The sequence below is a fragment of the Rhinatrema bivittatum genome, chromosome 2 (assembly GCF_901001135.1).
Source record: "Rhinatrema bivittatum chromosome 2, aRhiBiv1.1, whole genome shotgun sequence".
NCBI lineage: Eukaryota > Metazoa > Chordata > Amphibia > Gymnophiona > Rhinatrematidae > Rhinatrema > Rhinatrema bivittatum.
In genome coordinates this window covers 509,643,160-509,659,277 of record NC_042616.1, presented here as the reverse complement: position 1 = coordinate 509,659,277, position 16,118 = coordinate 509,643,160, and the positions used below count along the sequence as shown (strand labels likewise).

The 16,118-nt window shown below is 43.9% G+C and overlaps 1 protein-coding gene across 2 annotated transcripts in view; it reads left to right on the top strand.

The window, feature by feature from the left end:
- ATXN1 (ataxin 1) overlaps positions 1–16,118 on the top strand; it is a 758,516-nt gene that overhangs the window by 470,373 nt on the left and 272,025 nt on the right. The window contains exon 5 of one of the 2 annotated variants that reach the window (XM_029590697.1): positions 15,272–15,418. The exons of the other annotated variant lie outside the window; for it this stretch is intronic. The gene's annotated coding sequence lies outside the window, so the exon portion shown is untranslated. The remainder of the gene's footprint in view (positions 1–15,271; positions 15,419–16,118) is intronic. 2 annotated transcript variants of the gene reach the window in all.

Sequence of the window (16,118 nt, the reverse complement as noted above, 5' to 3'; positions counted from 1 at the left end):
TATGGAAGCTTCATCTTTGGCTTCCTTAAGTCCTGGCGAAGGACAGAGATCTCCACCGCAACCGAATCCAGAACTGGTAGGAGCGGTTCATGCAGATTTAAGCTTGGTAACACAAGCAGTAATCGCACGAACTGGAAATAATGATTATGCTATTACTCAGAATGCAGAAATTAAGCTCCCAGTTGAATTTGAAAGTAATATTAGTCCTAATGAAATATCTGACAATATTACACTGTTAGACCTAGGGCGGATGTATCGAGGTTGGATAGTAATGTATTGAAAATGAATAAGTCATTGTCAACGGTAATTAATAGAAATGTTGTAGTAATTGAGGAACAAGGGAGGAAAATATCTAAGTGTGAGAAAGAAGTAGATACCTTGACAACAAATATGCAGTTAATACAGGATTCTGGAAATGTATTTATTAAAGATAGTTTAGTAATGCATAAAGAGATTGAGCATCTTGAAAATTTATATAGATTGAAAAACCTTAGGATATTGAATTTTCCCCAGACCCGTTTGTTATCGCCTTTTGAAATGCTTAAAAAGTATTTGAAAGAAATTTTACTATATGGGGAAGAGGAAATTCCAAAGGTGTCTAAAATTTATTACTTTCCAAGGAAAGTTGTAAGAAATATGGAAGAACAAAGGAATGAAGAACCTACTTCCCACAGCATAGGTATATCAACTTTCCTAGAAGAATCACTAGATGTGATTACTAATAGGGCAACTCTTTTTGTTTCATTATTGGCCGAACAAGACAAAGACACATTATTCAGAAAATTCTTTAGAAATAAAGACATTTTATTTTGAGGTCAAAAAATCCAAATATTCCCTGATGTGGCTCGCGCCACTCAGGCCAGGAGAAAGTATTTCCTTACTTTGAAAAGTCGGGTGCTCGCACTTGGGGCTACCTTCTTTTTAAAGTTTCCATGTATATGTTACGTGACCTATCAAGGGAAGAAATTTGGATTCACTGACCCTACTCATTTGGAAACTTTTTTGATTGATAAAAATCCAACCCAGATATCAGAAGAAAATGTTCAAGAAAAATGAAATAAACTCCCTCTCCCTAAAATGGATTTATCCCAAGAATACCCAGTAATGGGCATAGCTTAGGAAAGTTGATATATGTATTGATTTATTCATACATTGTATTCTTGTTGTCCTTCATTTTATGGGAATGTGATATAAATAATGGAGATATGGTTTGTAATTACTTAATGAGGTGGTGATGATTTGTACCACATTTTTCTTGTATTTTCATGGTTAACTACTGTAGAAAATAATAAAGTTTAAATAAAAAAAAAAAAAAAATACAGAATATTCCGGACTTTGCTGGCAGACAGAAATCTCTGCGGCTTTAGAGTGAACTTAACTCTTGGGGAAAATTTCAATAACTTAAATGAAGAGCTTTCCATAAATGAAGTAAAAAAAAAAGGGTGGGGTCGCCAGAAGGAGCTTTTGCCAGTGGATAAGGAGCTGGCGAAAAGATAGTTTCAAAGCTTTTCTAGCGTTTTTTAAAAATTTATTTTCATAATTTATAGTACTCGGCGGGTTACAAAGTACTGCAGGTTATGGTTCTCTAAAAGCATGTGACCACTGGAAAACTTGCCAGGCTTTATTTGGATCAAAATAAGGGTTTCACCAGCAGAAATAACAGAGGTGCTGGATGTCTTCCGATTATATCTTTGTTTCCTGAGGACTTAGCAGGGGCTTCAGACGACAAGGGCCCACAGTCTTAACAGTGAAATAACTCGTCTGTTTATTTATTATTTTTATTTAACATTTTTATAGACCGACATTCGTTGGGAACATCTTAGTTTAGTAACATCTTTGGTTTAGTGAGACTTCCATGAGCTCCTTGATGAGGAAAATAGTCGCAGTGCTCAGGCTGGAGGTACAGACTCGGCCAACCCCCGAGGACCCTTGCAAAAGGCCAAATGCAAAAGGAATTAAAGCAGTGCTGCTGCACCTGGTATTTGAGGGTCACCCAAAAATGCAATGACTCTGGGGGGAAAAAAAGGGGTACCATGCCGAAAAGTATGACCAGTCTGAACAAACTTTCTGAGGTTAAAATGGAAATGTGGATAAAGCTCTTTCCTATGCCGTCATCATTCCTATAGAGGATGCTGCTTCCCGAGAAGATGCCCCAAATATTTGATGGAGACAGCCTTGGAAAAGACATATATAATGTAATCACCACACAGAAGCCTAAATCCCCTCGATAATAACAATATACAATGAAAGAGAGGAAACAATTCATTTGTTATCAAACTGTCCTTGTACTTTATTTAAACCAAGAGAACAACGTCATCAGAACTTAGTGCAGATATTTTAATCCACTGTCTCTCGCCACGCAATGGACCACAAACAGTATCAGCCGTTTATTCAGCACTTTACTGTAATCATTTGACGTTGTAACTCACAACTCACCCCCAAAATTATTTTATTGATTTAAGCAACCCAATTACCCTATATCCAAAATTTGTTTTTATTAATTTTGTTGCTAATTATTCTAAATAGAAATACTTAGCTCCCACTGTAGCGTTCCAAACACTGTCCCAACATGGGCCATGTTTCGGCTGTCACCAGCCTTCATCAGGGGACACCTCGTAGTAACAGATCCATAAGACGCCTCTGTTATTCATGTATTAATCGTAAAATAAACACATTAATAAACATTCTCACTTCACTCAAACCCACTACACAACACATCCCACATAGAAGTACACAATCCAGTTAAAATACTCACTATGTTGACCCTGATTATTTAAAGAGAATACTTCTATTTTCTTTTTTCTTTTTTCAGTTTATCCGTCATTCCCTTTCACAGCAACAATGGTGCCACGGCGTTCAAACTAATACCTTCACTTCCTCCAAGGCTATTTATATCCACTCCCCACCCCGGAAGTGTAGCCTGTCAATCACATTAAAAAAACTCAACAACCCACAGCAAATAACTTTATTCAAAATACAGACCAATCGATCTCCTTATTTAACCCGCCCGGGGTGACCATCTTGAAAAAATATATCCACTTTTGTTCTTTCTGTAAAAGGAAATTATCAAAATCCCCACCCCGTGTAGACGGCTTTGGTTGTTCAATAACTGCAAACCTCAGGTCTGTAAATTCATGCCCTTTTGACAAACAATGTTGAACCAAAGGCGCTTCAATCCACTGCCTCGCTATAGAGCTCCTATGCTCAATCATCCTTGTCCTCAAACAGCGTTTTGTCTTACCAATGTAGAGTAATGGACAGGGGCACCAAATCCCATAAATAATGCCCGTCGCAGAGCAATGAGTATGTCCTCTTAATTTAAATGTACCCCCCTTAAAAAATGGTAAAACCTGACCACTAAAGGACTGGTCACAGTCCCTATCTATTATGTTCATAGTTACTTCATCAGAAAAATTTGAATGTACTATACTGTCCCTAATACTTCTACCTCTTTTTAATGCAAACCTTGGATTGTCTTTGAAAATCTGATGCAAACCTAAACATGCCAGTGCCTTTTAATACTGTTCTGTATTTGATAAACATAGGGTGAATATACAAATTGTTCTGTTTTCTACAACATCTTGTCTAGCTGAAGGCACCAAGAGCAAATCTCTATTGGCCCATTGGGCTCTTTTATAAGCTTTTTTCAAAATACTCATGGGATACTCCCTCTGTCGAAAACCCCGCATCATTTCTCTTGCTCTTAATTTATAATCATTCGTATCAGAGCACAGCCTTCTTAATCTCAAAAACTGGCCAATGGGCAAATTTGATCTTAAATGCTGTGGGTGACGGCTTTCATATCGGAGTAAAGTGTTTCTATCTGTTGGCTTGCGATACAATGTACATTCAAAGCCCCAATCTTGTACTTTAATGAAAGTATCCAAATAGGTTACACCAATTCTACAAAATGTAGATGTAAACTTCAAGTTTAAATCACAGGTATTTAACCACTGTATGAATTCCCCAAAAACGAACTCATCACCCTGCCAAACAATCAGGACATCATCAATAAAACACTTCCATGATTTTATATGGCGTTTAAACGGATTTGAGGCCAAATCGCCTCAAAATTACCCATACATAGATTAGCCATATTGGGGGCCATCGAGACCTCTGTCGCTATTCCTTTAGTCTGTAAATAATATTCCCCATCAAAGAGAAAATAATTATGTAGTGTCATGCTTGCTAAATTAATTACAAATTCAGCCGGCATACGATTGGCTAACATCTCCCTTCTTAGGATATTACTAATGATATCACTGGCTTCATTCTGCGGTATATTTGTATATAAGGTGGCAACTACATCTATAGTTGCTAATGCCATATTCTCACAGGGAAATATTTCATCTGCCAAAGCATTTAATTGGACAATCATATCGGAAGAATCCCTTACAAACGATGGTAAAACTCTTACCAAGGGAGCCAAGAATTTATCCACAAAAATTGATAGGGGCTCTAATAAAGAACCCCTGGATGAAACAATGGGTCTTCCCAGCGGTTTATGGAGAGTTTTGTGTATCTTAGGCAGAACATACAGTACAGGTATTTTAGGACAATCAACTGTCAGGAACCTTCGTTCCCTTGATGTGATCCATGATTTCAAAAACGCTTCTTCCAACTTGGAATCAATCAAAGATTTTAAACCTCCTGTGGGGTCCCCATCTAGCTGCCTATAGTACACTTCATCACTTAGTTGATATAATGCCTCTTCTTTGTAGTCCTATACATTCATGACAACTGTAGCGCCACCTTTATCAGTGCTTTTGATGACTATTGAGGGGTCATCAACCAACTCCCTCAAAGCTCTCCTCTCTGCACTGGACAAATTCGAATCATCTTCCATTGGAAAAATCTGTAGTTCTCCAAGATCTTTCAAAACCAAATCCCTGAAGGTGCTGATAACTGGGTCCAAAACCCCTGGTGGATTCCAAGTAGATCTGAGACATACAATGGATGGATCTGCTTGCATGTTTGGTATTTTAGCAAAATATACTCGCAACCACAATTGTCTAATATAATGTCATGCAATTTCAGTTTACTGATTTCTTTCTGCGGGTGAAGCTCATGCCCAATACATGTTACAATTGACCTAATAGCATAACATATGTATGAGGTAAATGACTTCATGATGGATTTGTTTAGTAGATGCAGGATCCTAATGAAGTAGACTCCGTGTCTGGGGTTCACTGTATCCAGAGGAGGTTTTGTCTAGCTTAATCTAATCTTTGTCTGCTGTGGGTACGGTGGCTGGGTTAGGCTGTGATTCTGTTTCCCTTTCCTCATAAATGTGGCTTATGAAGTGGTATCCAGGAGAGATTGTACCTTAATAGTTGTCCTGTAGATGAATCCTGAAGAAGCCACATGCTTGGGATTGCTTTTGAAGGCTGCTGTTTTTAATTTGATCTTCAACTTGAAAAACTGGTTAAGGAGCATACTGAAGGGAAAACTACCCTTTTTTCCTCAGGATCAGTCTAGGCTTAGGCAGTCTCCCTTATGCTTCCCTGACCTAGGAATATAGCTGAAGGCAAATTTTCCCTCTATCAGATGCTTTTGGGACTGGTAAAGCTAGAGGTTGCAGGAAACCTGGCTCAAAGAAACAGACATTGTCCTCCTGAACCAGCTACCTACACAATCCTACGAATTCCTATCCATTCCAAGACCCAAGAAAAGAGGAGGTGGCATCCTCCTAGCCTTCAAGAAACACCTTAATCTCAAACTCTCCCACACCACATCACCCTCCAAGCTAGAAATTGGCCTCTTCAAAGCCCCCTCACTGCAAATCTGTCTCATTTATGCCCCTCCTGGATCCATCGAACGGGACCCCTCCCCCTTAATTGAATTCTTATCTGCCAACATAAACATTGAAATCCCTTCCACCATACTAGGAGACTTCAACCTCCATGTCGATGCCACCCCCCTTACCCCTTCTTGTGAGGCATTCCTTACTGCACTCCAAGCTCTAGGCCTTAGACAAATTGTTGCCTCCCCCACGCACCAAGCTGGTCACTCCCTTGACCTTATATTCATCAACCACTGCTTCCTACCATCCCACCCCCCCACATGCTCCCCTGTACCTTGGTCCGACCACTTCCTCATAAAAGCCCTCCTCCCCCTTAACTTCCCTACTACCCCCACTCCCTCAAACAACACCACCTTCACCTTCAGGAAACCCTGCTCTGGAGATGAACTGGCTCTTGCCATTTCCAACACATCCACTAGCCTTGACTGCTCCAGTCCAGAGACTGCCATCAAATCCTGGCTCAGCATGACTCTTGAAATTGCTGACAAACTATGCCCCATCTCCAGACGTAACATTACCCAACCCACAAAAAATCATCAACCCTGGTACACGACTGAACTAAGATCCCTAAAAAATACCCTCAGGCAGCGTGAGAGAAACTGGCGTAAAGCCCCCTCACCCCAACTCGCCTCAAGTTTCAAAACTACCCTTCACCAATATAGAATAACCACCCTCAAAACAAAAAGAGACTACTTTTCAGCTAAGATCCACCAATACATGTACAACCCGAAAGCCCTTTTCAATTATGTTGCCAACCTCACCAAATCCTCTCAGCCCACTATCCCTGAGAATGATGCCTCCACTAAGAGCGAAGAAATCGCCCAGTATTTCCTCACAAAAATCACCAACATCCTCCGCAGATTTCAACACCCTTCTCCATCCACCTCCCCTTCCCCCTCCCTCCAACCTTCCCCCACTTCACCCACCCTCCAAACCCTTGACCTGACTTCCGCTAAAGAAGTGGAATCTATTCTCAGAAAACTTAAACCAGCTTCCCACCCTTCAGACACCATTCCCACAAAATCCCTCCTCTCCATCCCGAACACTATATCCAAACCCATCGCAGACATCATAAACTCCTCCCTCTCTTCAGGCTCTGTCCCAGATGCTCTTAAACAAGCTATTGTCAAGCCCCTCCTAAAAAAACCAACACTAGACTCTAAAGACCCCGCTAACTTCTGCCCTATCTCTAACCTGCCCTTCCTATCCAAAATTATGGAAAAGATTGTAAACATCCAACTTACAGAATATCTAGAAAGCAACAACATTCTGCATCCAGCCCAATACGGCTTCCGTAAATACCTCAATACAGAAACCCTCCTGCTCTCCCTCACGGACCACTTACTCATAGGCATGGACCGAGGCAACTGTTACCTCCTCGCCCTACTCGACATCTCAGCTGCCTTTGATACCATCAACCATAACCTCCTCATCAACCGGCTATCCGAGATAGGCATCTCAGGCCTAGCCCTACTATGGTTTAAATCCTACTTATCTAACAGAAAGTTCTCCGTCAAGATAGGAAACGCCAACTCCACACTCTATCCCTTGTCTCAAGGTGTCCCACAAGGCTCCTCCCTCTCCTCCACCCTTTTCAACATTTATCTCACACCTCTATGTCAGCTCCTCACAGACCTCGGCCTCAAATTCTACCTCTATGCAGATGACGTTCAAATCGTCATTCCCATTCACAACTCTCTCTCAGATGCCCTTGCCTTCTGGAACACATGTCTTGCCAACATCAATGACTTCCTCACCAACATCCACCTCGCTCTAAACTCCTCCAAAACAGAGCTGCTCCTTATCTCTCCTCACCTCCCTCCCAAACCACCGATCTCCAACGATCCAGCTTTCAACGTCATAACACCCCAACCCACAGTAAGAGACCTTGGGGTTATCATAGATCAACAACTCAATCTCAAAAAACAGATCAACTCCATCCTCAAAGAAGGTTTCTTCAAGCTTCACATCCTGAAGAAACTCAGACCCCTCCTCCACTATCATGACTTCCGCACCGTCGTCCAAGCCACCCTTTCCTCAAAGCTGGACTACTGTAATGCCCTCTTCCTTGGCCTACCCTCCTCCACCACCAAGCCCTTACAAATGCTCCAGAATGCCATCGCCAGGGTCATCACCAACTCAAGGAAAGCTGATCACATTACCCCAATACTCAAAGAACTCCACTGGCTCCCCATCGCATCCCGAATTCTCTTCAAAATTCTAACCATTGTGCACAAGTCCATCCACTCGCACAATTCCAATTGGTTGGATGAACCCTTTCGTCCTATACGCACTGAACGACCCACTCGCACTGTCAACAAAGGCACCCTCTCCATTCCCCCTTTGAAAAAAGCCCACCTCTCCTCTACTAGGGACCGTGCACTATCCATTGCAGGCCATAAACAATGGAACACCCTCCCTACCACTCTCAGGCTAGAGCCATGTTACGCCAAGTTCAGAAAAAAACTTAAAACATGGCTCTTCCGACAAGCCTACCCTGATTAAGTACACCGACTTCTGCAAGATCTTGCCTACGCCTTGTATATTCCTGTAAATAGTCCGTTGCAGTTTTTATTTATTGCTTTAATTCCTCCACCTCCTGCTCTTTGTATACTCCTCCTTGTTCGCCCTCCCTGTTCATTGTAATTTCTACCTTTAAAGTTACATTGTAAACCGGTATGATGTATGCATACTAATACCGGTATATAAAAGTTTTTAAATAAATAAATAAAAATAAATAAATTTCAGCATGCTAAGAGGTCTTCCAGGAATGTATTATTTATAATAGCAAACTCCCTAAATCCCTTTTTCAGCACCACCTCACCCTCCAGGCTTGCATAAGTACTGCCTTCTGACTCTGGATCCTAGAGTAACACGTCAGCACCATCAAAGTAATATTTGTGGTTGTAGTTTGCTCAGCAGGAGAGTGAGCAAATGTAAAGCCATTTCCCCAGTGCCTCCTTTTGTGCAGTTCTTTGCAGATAAGGTTGTGTGTTAAAGACTGTTTCAAGTTTTGTTCCTAAGGTTAATTATACCGTTGACTTTAACCAAGAAATTGTTTGCCCTTTTTTTCTGCCGAAATTCAAAGAATTCTAAAGAGAGATTATGAAGTCGCATTCTTTGGATCTGACGAGGATGCTGAAATATTATTTGAAAAGATTAAATGCTTCCATTGGTTGAAACAGTTTTTCCTCCTTTGTGCTGGTAAAGAGAGGATTACGCTTAGGAGAGCTCCATCTCCAGATGAACTCATTCTTGTACCATTGAGTCTTGCAAGAAAGTCCACAAAGACTCCTCTTCCCAGTTTCTTCAGAGCGCACGCTCCACTAAAGCAAAGAAAGATCCTGCCCTTGTGGAGGAGGTATGTGAAACAACCCCGTGGGGTTTTCTTCATAGCACCACCAAACATTACAGAGTGACGAGTTCCCAGGCTGCTGTTAATCCTATCCTAAAATATTGCTGGCACCGTGTCCCACTGGGAAGTGTAAATAGCAAAGGAGCTGCCCCGTAACCTTCTTACCATTCATTCCTTTTCTTCCTCAGCAGTTGGGCCCAGCATGTCCAGGAGTGCCACTGGTCTGGACAGGACCTGTTGGTCTATAAATTGTGCACACTAATATGTTGAACTAGTCGTATTCTGGTAATATACGTGTCACAGTACCGGAATGCTGAAGAGCTGCTCAGTCTGAGGAGGAAAGGACTGATGCTGAAGAGGTGGGCCCTGAGATCACATGACATGTGACAACTTCCAGCTGGCTCCTGGTCCATGACGTTTCCCACGCAGTATGAACCCCACAGGTCCTTACTCTTGCAAGGTATTTAGAGGTATTGAAACAGCGCTCGATAATGAGGAGGATTTCCATTTTCGGTGTCATCACTGGGGAGCAGCACACAAAGGGGCCGATGCAATACAGTGCGCTCAGCCGAGCGCACTGTATAACCCGCAGTTGGACGCGGGTTGTATAGGCGCTAATTAATCCGCTTATGCAATAAGGGGGATTAGCGCCTCTACAACGCCTATCCAACGTGGAGTGAATCTAGTAGCGCTAATCAAATGCAAATGCATGTGATTTGAGGCTATTAGCATTCACTCCCCATGCAAAAAAAAAAGTGCGTCTAGGACACATTTAGCAATCAGAGGCGTTACTTGCTGAGAGCTCCTTAAACCAGTACAGAAAAGCAGAAAAAAACTGCTTTTCTGTACTGCCTCCTACTTAATACTGTTGCGATATTAAGTAGGAGGAAAAAGTAGACAAATTAAAAAAAAAAAAAAAGTTAAAAAACACGCCTGCAGTCAGGTGCAGGAAACGGACGCTCAGTTGAGAAGCATCCATTTCCTGAACCCGCTGGCTGTGCGGTTTTCCTAACCGATGGAGAACCGACGCACTCGGGTTCTCCTTAGCAAAGAGGCAGTAGGGGCGAGCACCTCCTTGCTAACGCGACCCCCTAATTTAAATATTGGATGGCACCTCCTGGGGTGTGCGTTATGGAAGCGGGTGCTGATTGTTCAGCGCTGCTTTCTGCGCCAAAGTATTGCATCGGCCCCAGTGTGGTCCTGCTGCATTCTTTGCCAAGACTTGTGCAAATAAGCGGGCACACAGTGAGTGGAGTGGAGTGCAAAAAGTTTGCATTTGAAACAGCAGCATTTGCATAGCTGAGTAAAAAAAAAAAAATTTGAATTGAAAGTGTAATTACAATGCAATTACGCCAAAGTAATTTAGACTGACTTATAATCTTGCAGAAGCATCAGTAAAATGGAAAGAGAGTAGGTTCACCATCCTTTTATCTTCACTACCAGGGTCAGTTCTGTAAGCAAATCTAATTTTATTCCTGCCAGGCCTGTATGGGAGGAATACTAATATCTGTATAAAAATAGCATATGCACGTCCTCCCACACACAGCTACTGAATGCACCCGAATGCCTTTTTAGAAAGGCAGTCTGCCTGGCAAAATAAAGACTGCTGTCTCTTCATTTTCATAATGGAGTCGTTCCTAGGGCTCATTTATTGTTATAGCAATATAAGGTTTTTTTGGGTTTGTTTTGTTTTTTTTTTGTAAAATACCTCTTATTTTATGTTCACAAATAACTTTTAATATTTTAAATTTTGTTGTGTCAAACATTTCACCCAAACTGTTATCACCCATTCGCAACACAGCACATGTGATGTGGTCAATCTAGCTGTTTAAAAGGAAACCTATCTAAGCTGTTTTAGTTGGTTGTCCCGGCCTGTACCTCATCACAAGCATCCCACATCTTAAGAATGAGAATTGCCATTCTGGGTCAGCCCAGTATACTGTTTCCAACAGTGTCCAATCCAGTTCACAAGTACCTGGCAGGATCCTAAGGGGTAGAGGACTTTTTCTCCAGAAATTTGTCCAAACCTTTTTTAAACGCAGCTACACTAATAGCTTCCACCATATCCTCTGTCAATGAATTCCAGAGCTTAATTATGCATTGTGTAAAAAAATATTTTCTCTTACTACTTTTAAATATATCATCTAGTAACTTCATTGTGTGTCCCCTAGTCTTTGTATTCTTTGAAAGATCACAATCTCAGTTTGCCCTTAATTGGCACCCAACGCTGGCATCCTCCACAGAGAGGCCAAAGCTTGTACAGGCATGGCGGCAGAATTACTCTCTGGCCCTGGAGTTGGTCCCTCTGGAACAGGATCAGGGGTCGGGGAAGCACATGCTGCTGCTCTCCCGCAGCTGTACCTGCCCTGTGAAAACATGGAGGACTCCAGTTTGTAGTACTGTCGGTCGGGCAGCTTCCACCAGCACTAAACTCCCTGGCTGGGGTGGGAGGATGAGGGAGAAGGAAGCTGTACATATTCCGTGTACGCCTCAGCGTTTCAAAGCCGGATCATAGAGTAATAAGTGCTCTGTACGGATTAAAGTATTCCCTGCCAGGTCGCTAGTTTTGTAATTCTAAAGTCCTGGGAACAGCCGTGTCATGAAAGGAGCCACAGATGGCCCCTCGCTCAGCAGATCTGATTGGTCTGCGATGGTTATGATGTCACAGACGGCAAGGCCTGCACTGCTTGGACCAGACTCCGCTCTGTGTGGAATGGCTCCTCCCAGGGACTCAGTGCGGGCTGCTTAAAGGATTTCGAGAATATTTAGCTGTATTAGTAACATTTTTCAGCGGGGAAAGGTTAACTACAAGGACTTCCCCTCCGTACTTTTGAAATATTTGTCAGTGCAAAGGCAAAATGTGATTCTAGGAATGGATGGCAATTGGGTATTCTCTGAATATCCGATCTGACACTATGACTGTTCAAAACACAAACATCTTTTATTTTCTGGCTGTTCTTACTGTGGCGCTAAATGAAACCAGCGTTTGACTCAGGTGTGGCGACTGTTTCAGCTTTCAGTTTGTGGAGCGCACAATGAATGAAGCATCGGAGCTGAAATCTCTCCTGTTGCGGGTTTACTCTGTGCAGCCACAATGGCAAAGGGAGGGCTCAACAGCAGTGTTTCCTGTAAAGATATATAAAAAAAAAATGTAAAAGAGAAAATACACTACGCCCCAGCATAAATTCCAGATTTGTAAAGTGGAAAATAAAATTGTATTCCCAGCCTTTGCTCCTCATAAAGGTTTACGGTGAGGGTTTTCATAGGATGTAACTAACGCCAGGTGCTGCACTCCTCCCCCACTGTACACTGTTCAGTTACTACTGCCCAATCCCTTGTGAGTTGTTGCTGCGAAAGTGTTTAATTGAATCTCCGTCTCAAAAAGTCCTCCCTCCTCACACCCCGATTTTATAATCCCCCCTCTCAATTTGCTTAGCCCAGTCTTACGGTGAATGTCCCGGGCTCCTACCAGATCCCTGCAATTGTGGGCCCTGAATCCGGCCACTAGGTGTCGCTGTTGGGTGACGACCGGGACTTCCTCCTCTCCAGGGACTGAACGCTGCCTCTGCAGCATCCCCAGCCGATACAGGGAGCGGGAGACTGACCCGGGATTTGTGCCCAGGCGCACCTGCATGACAGACCACAACACTGCCATGAGTCACTGGTCTGGCTCTCTTATAATATCTTATTGTCCAGTAGCCGAATCTCATTTACAATAATTTTGAGGGGCTTTTTTTTGCCTCTAAACTGAACTCCCTTGGACCTGATGGTCACAGAACAGTCGCATGCAGGCAACCTGAGCTCTAATTCACCAGAACAGAGATCTAGTACCGGCTCCGCACAGCTCCCCGTGCACAGCTGTTTGGCTTCTGGGCAGCTGTGATCCACAACATAGCAGGACAGGAAGAGGAAGGCAACTGAGAAGAGCCTAGCGGCTGGAGTGGTGGGATGCCTGAGTTGTGTAGGTCAGTTAGAAGGAGGCCAGAAAAGGCAGTCAGCGATTTACAAGAGCTGTGGGGAGAAGGGCAGGGAAAGCAGTCAGTTTCCAGTAATCCTGTGGCAGGAGGGGATCTCCGCCATGGTTAATCTTGGCCACTGTGTTGCAGGAAACTGGTGGGGCTGTAATTACAGGGAAGCCAGCTTCTGAAAGGTGGCGTGAACAAGCCCAACAAATCCACAGCTGGAATTTTGCAAAACATGCAGTTTTCTCATGGAAAACTAGAACATCATTAGTACTGAAATAGCTGAAATGTTAAGACAATATGCAAGTTTTTGGCATCAAATATAAACTTGATGCATCTTTGCGGCTGGCACTCAGCTGCACTACTGTGAGATCTGGGGCATGATATAAAATTGCGAGCCAACCGGTTCTGTGATTTCTTGGTGAACTCTGAAGATGGTGAGAATGATCACTAATGGTGCCCTGGTAAAGCAGCATGGATTTCTGCAGAGTTTTTGTTTTTTTGGTGGTTTCTATCAGTGCTTCTAATGAGGAATGTTTTAAAGAGGAATGGCGCGAGACCCCTGGAAGACTGGCCCTTAATGACAGGTGTCCTTATCATGCCTGCTGCATACCTATCAAACGGGGGCTTTCAGTTAAAACCTGTTAATCGGCTAAAAACTAAAGTTCCCGAGCTGCAGGGTTCTTTCGTTTTATGCGCAGCTCGGCGAGACTGACTTGCTCCCCATTCGCGTGTACCAATATTTCGTGGTTTGGAAGTAGACTGTATTGGGAGGGACAGCCTCTGGTTTCCATAACCCGTCCCAAAACGTGAGTGTTTGTGAGTTGGCCACGCTGGTGGGAAGGGCTTTGGAGGGGGAAAAAGGGGGGGGGGGCCCTGCGGCCGACTGGGATCTCTGATATCACCTCCTTTCCCTTGGCAGGAGGGCACATATTAAGTAAAATGCAAACCTTATTAGGTTTAATTCAGTTTCCTTTGTAACTGAGCTGTGTTTACAGAAAAGGAACATTTTCCTTGCATTTATCTTAAACACAAATAAATAAATAAATGTTGGCACATACAGGAGCACCGGGGGGGGGGGGGGGGGGCGTCGTACTGTGCTGCTGCTTTGTGAGCCGCATCTTACACCTGCCTCGTCCTCCCAAGTGTTCAGACGTGTCCTGTGCGCCCTCTGCAAAAGGCTGCTCAAATCCAGGGGCTTAAAGGGGGGTTTAATTTGAGGCTAACATTTGAAATGCCTTGTCCTTAGTTTTCAGCATGTTTAATCCAATAAGTACATGTTGTTTAATACGTTTATTCACCTCGGGGCTGTGAGGGCTCTAAGCCGTGTTGGAAAGAAACGGTGGTCTCATTCCAGGTGTATACACGGTACAGAGAGGCGGCACACATGCACGTACAAGGGAGGAAACTGCTAGTAATCGGAGGTAGAGATGTGTGTGTGAGCTTGAGTGAGTGTGTGTGTGTGTGTGTGTGTGTGTGGAGAGAGGGTTATTTTCTTTCTTTTGCTTTACTCCTGTAACCACTTTTCATGTGTAAATGTTGTTCTTACTGGGCCCGCCTTGGCAGGCCGCCAGATAAAAGGTTTCCCAGTGCTGTAGATACACACAGTTCATATCCTGCTAGGCACTGAGCAGCAGTGGAGAGTTATGCATTGGTCTGGCAGAAGAGCATGGCCTTTGTGTGTGTGTGTGTGTGTGTGTGTGTGTGTGTGTGAGAGCGGGCATGTGATCCTGAGCATCCTCTTATCAGCAGGTACCTGGGGGGGCCGCAGGGTACCATTGCAGCATGAGATGTGAGCAGGGCAAGGCTGCTTTTGAAGTGGAGGGGACCAAGCAGGGCAATTGCCCATCGTCTCCATAGCACAGGGGGCCTCCTTGGCAAAGCTGAGTAATGTCACTGAAGCAGAGCTTCAGGGCACATGGCACCAGTAGCCCATTTCTTACTTTTTTTTGCCCCGGGATCGCAGAGTATGTAACGCCGGCCCTGGGCCACGAATAGAACTGATTTTCACATTCAACTTCAGCCTTTGCATGACTCTGAAGTCTAATACACTAGGAATCTCATTAAAATGCCTTTGATTCCAGGAGCAAGAGTTGCCCGTTGTTAATTCTACGGCTGTATTTCCCCCACCCCTCTGTCTCCTTTGCTTAGGTCCTTCTCTCTTTCTTTCTCTCCGTGGGTGACCGAAGAGACACAAGGACGCGGGGGAGCCCTTCATGTCACCCAGCACCCTCCACCGACCCTGCGGTCCCTGAGAAGCTAGTCTGGGACTCCCTAAGCACGGCCAGACTGCATGTTGTAAGTGCTAAATAACCTTGGCTGTCATTGACATCGTGGCACACTGCGCACCCTTCCTAGGATCTTGCAGCACAAACCTCACCCAGAGCACTTTCCCCTGTTTTGTGCACTTGATGGTCTCATTAGTAGCTTGCTTTCTTACCTGCGCGCTTGATGAAATTGCACAGTGAGGAAGTCCAAAGGTTTTATCGTTCATTGCTTTACAATATCGCTCTCCGCGGCAAGGTTGTGCGCGTGTGCCTGCGCGTGCAAAAGGGGTCCAGAAAACGCTGGAAGAAAATGAAATGCCACAAGAAGCCACTGGCGTGCTCGAGACTGTGGTCAGAGTTGCACAGGTCTGGCACCCCAAGTCTTGTCGTCCCCACGCTCTCGAGGCTGAACGCTTGCTGTGAAGTAGAAACAACTCGGCACTCCTCTGTGGCAGCATGCACGGACACTTTATTTGGGAGACTGGGATAGAAAAATAATAAGCATTCTATACAGATCAGCAGGGAGGAAGAGCAGCAGACTAGGGCAAACTCAAGACTGACGAGTACAGGTTAATTGCTATTAGGTAACCCTTAGAGTCCCACCCCTGCTTTGCAGGGACAGGTAACACAGCCGGGGAAATGTTAATCCCTGCTGTCTGGTCTGGAGGATGACCTTTTGCCATGGGTCTTCCAACAGAGATCCTATGAGGGGGCCTTTTTAAAACAGGCAG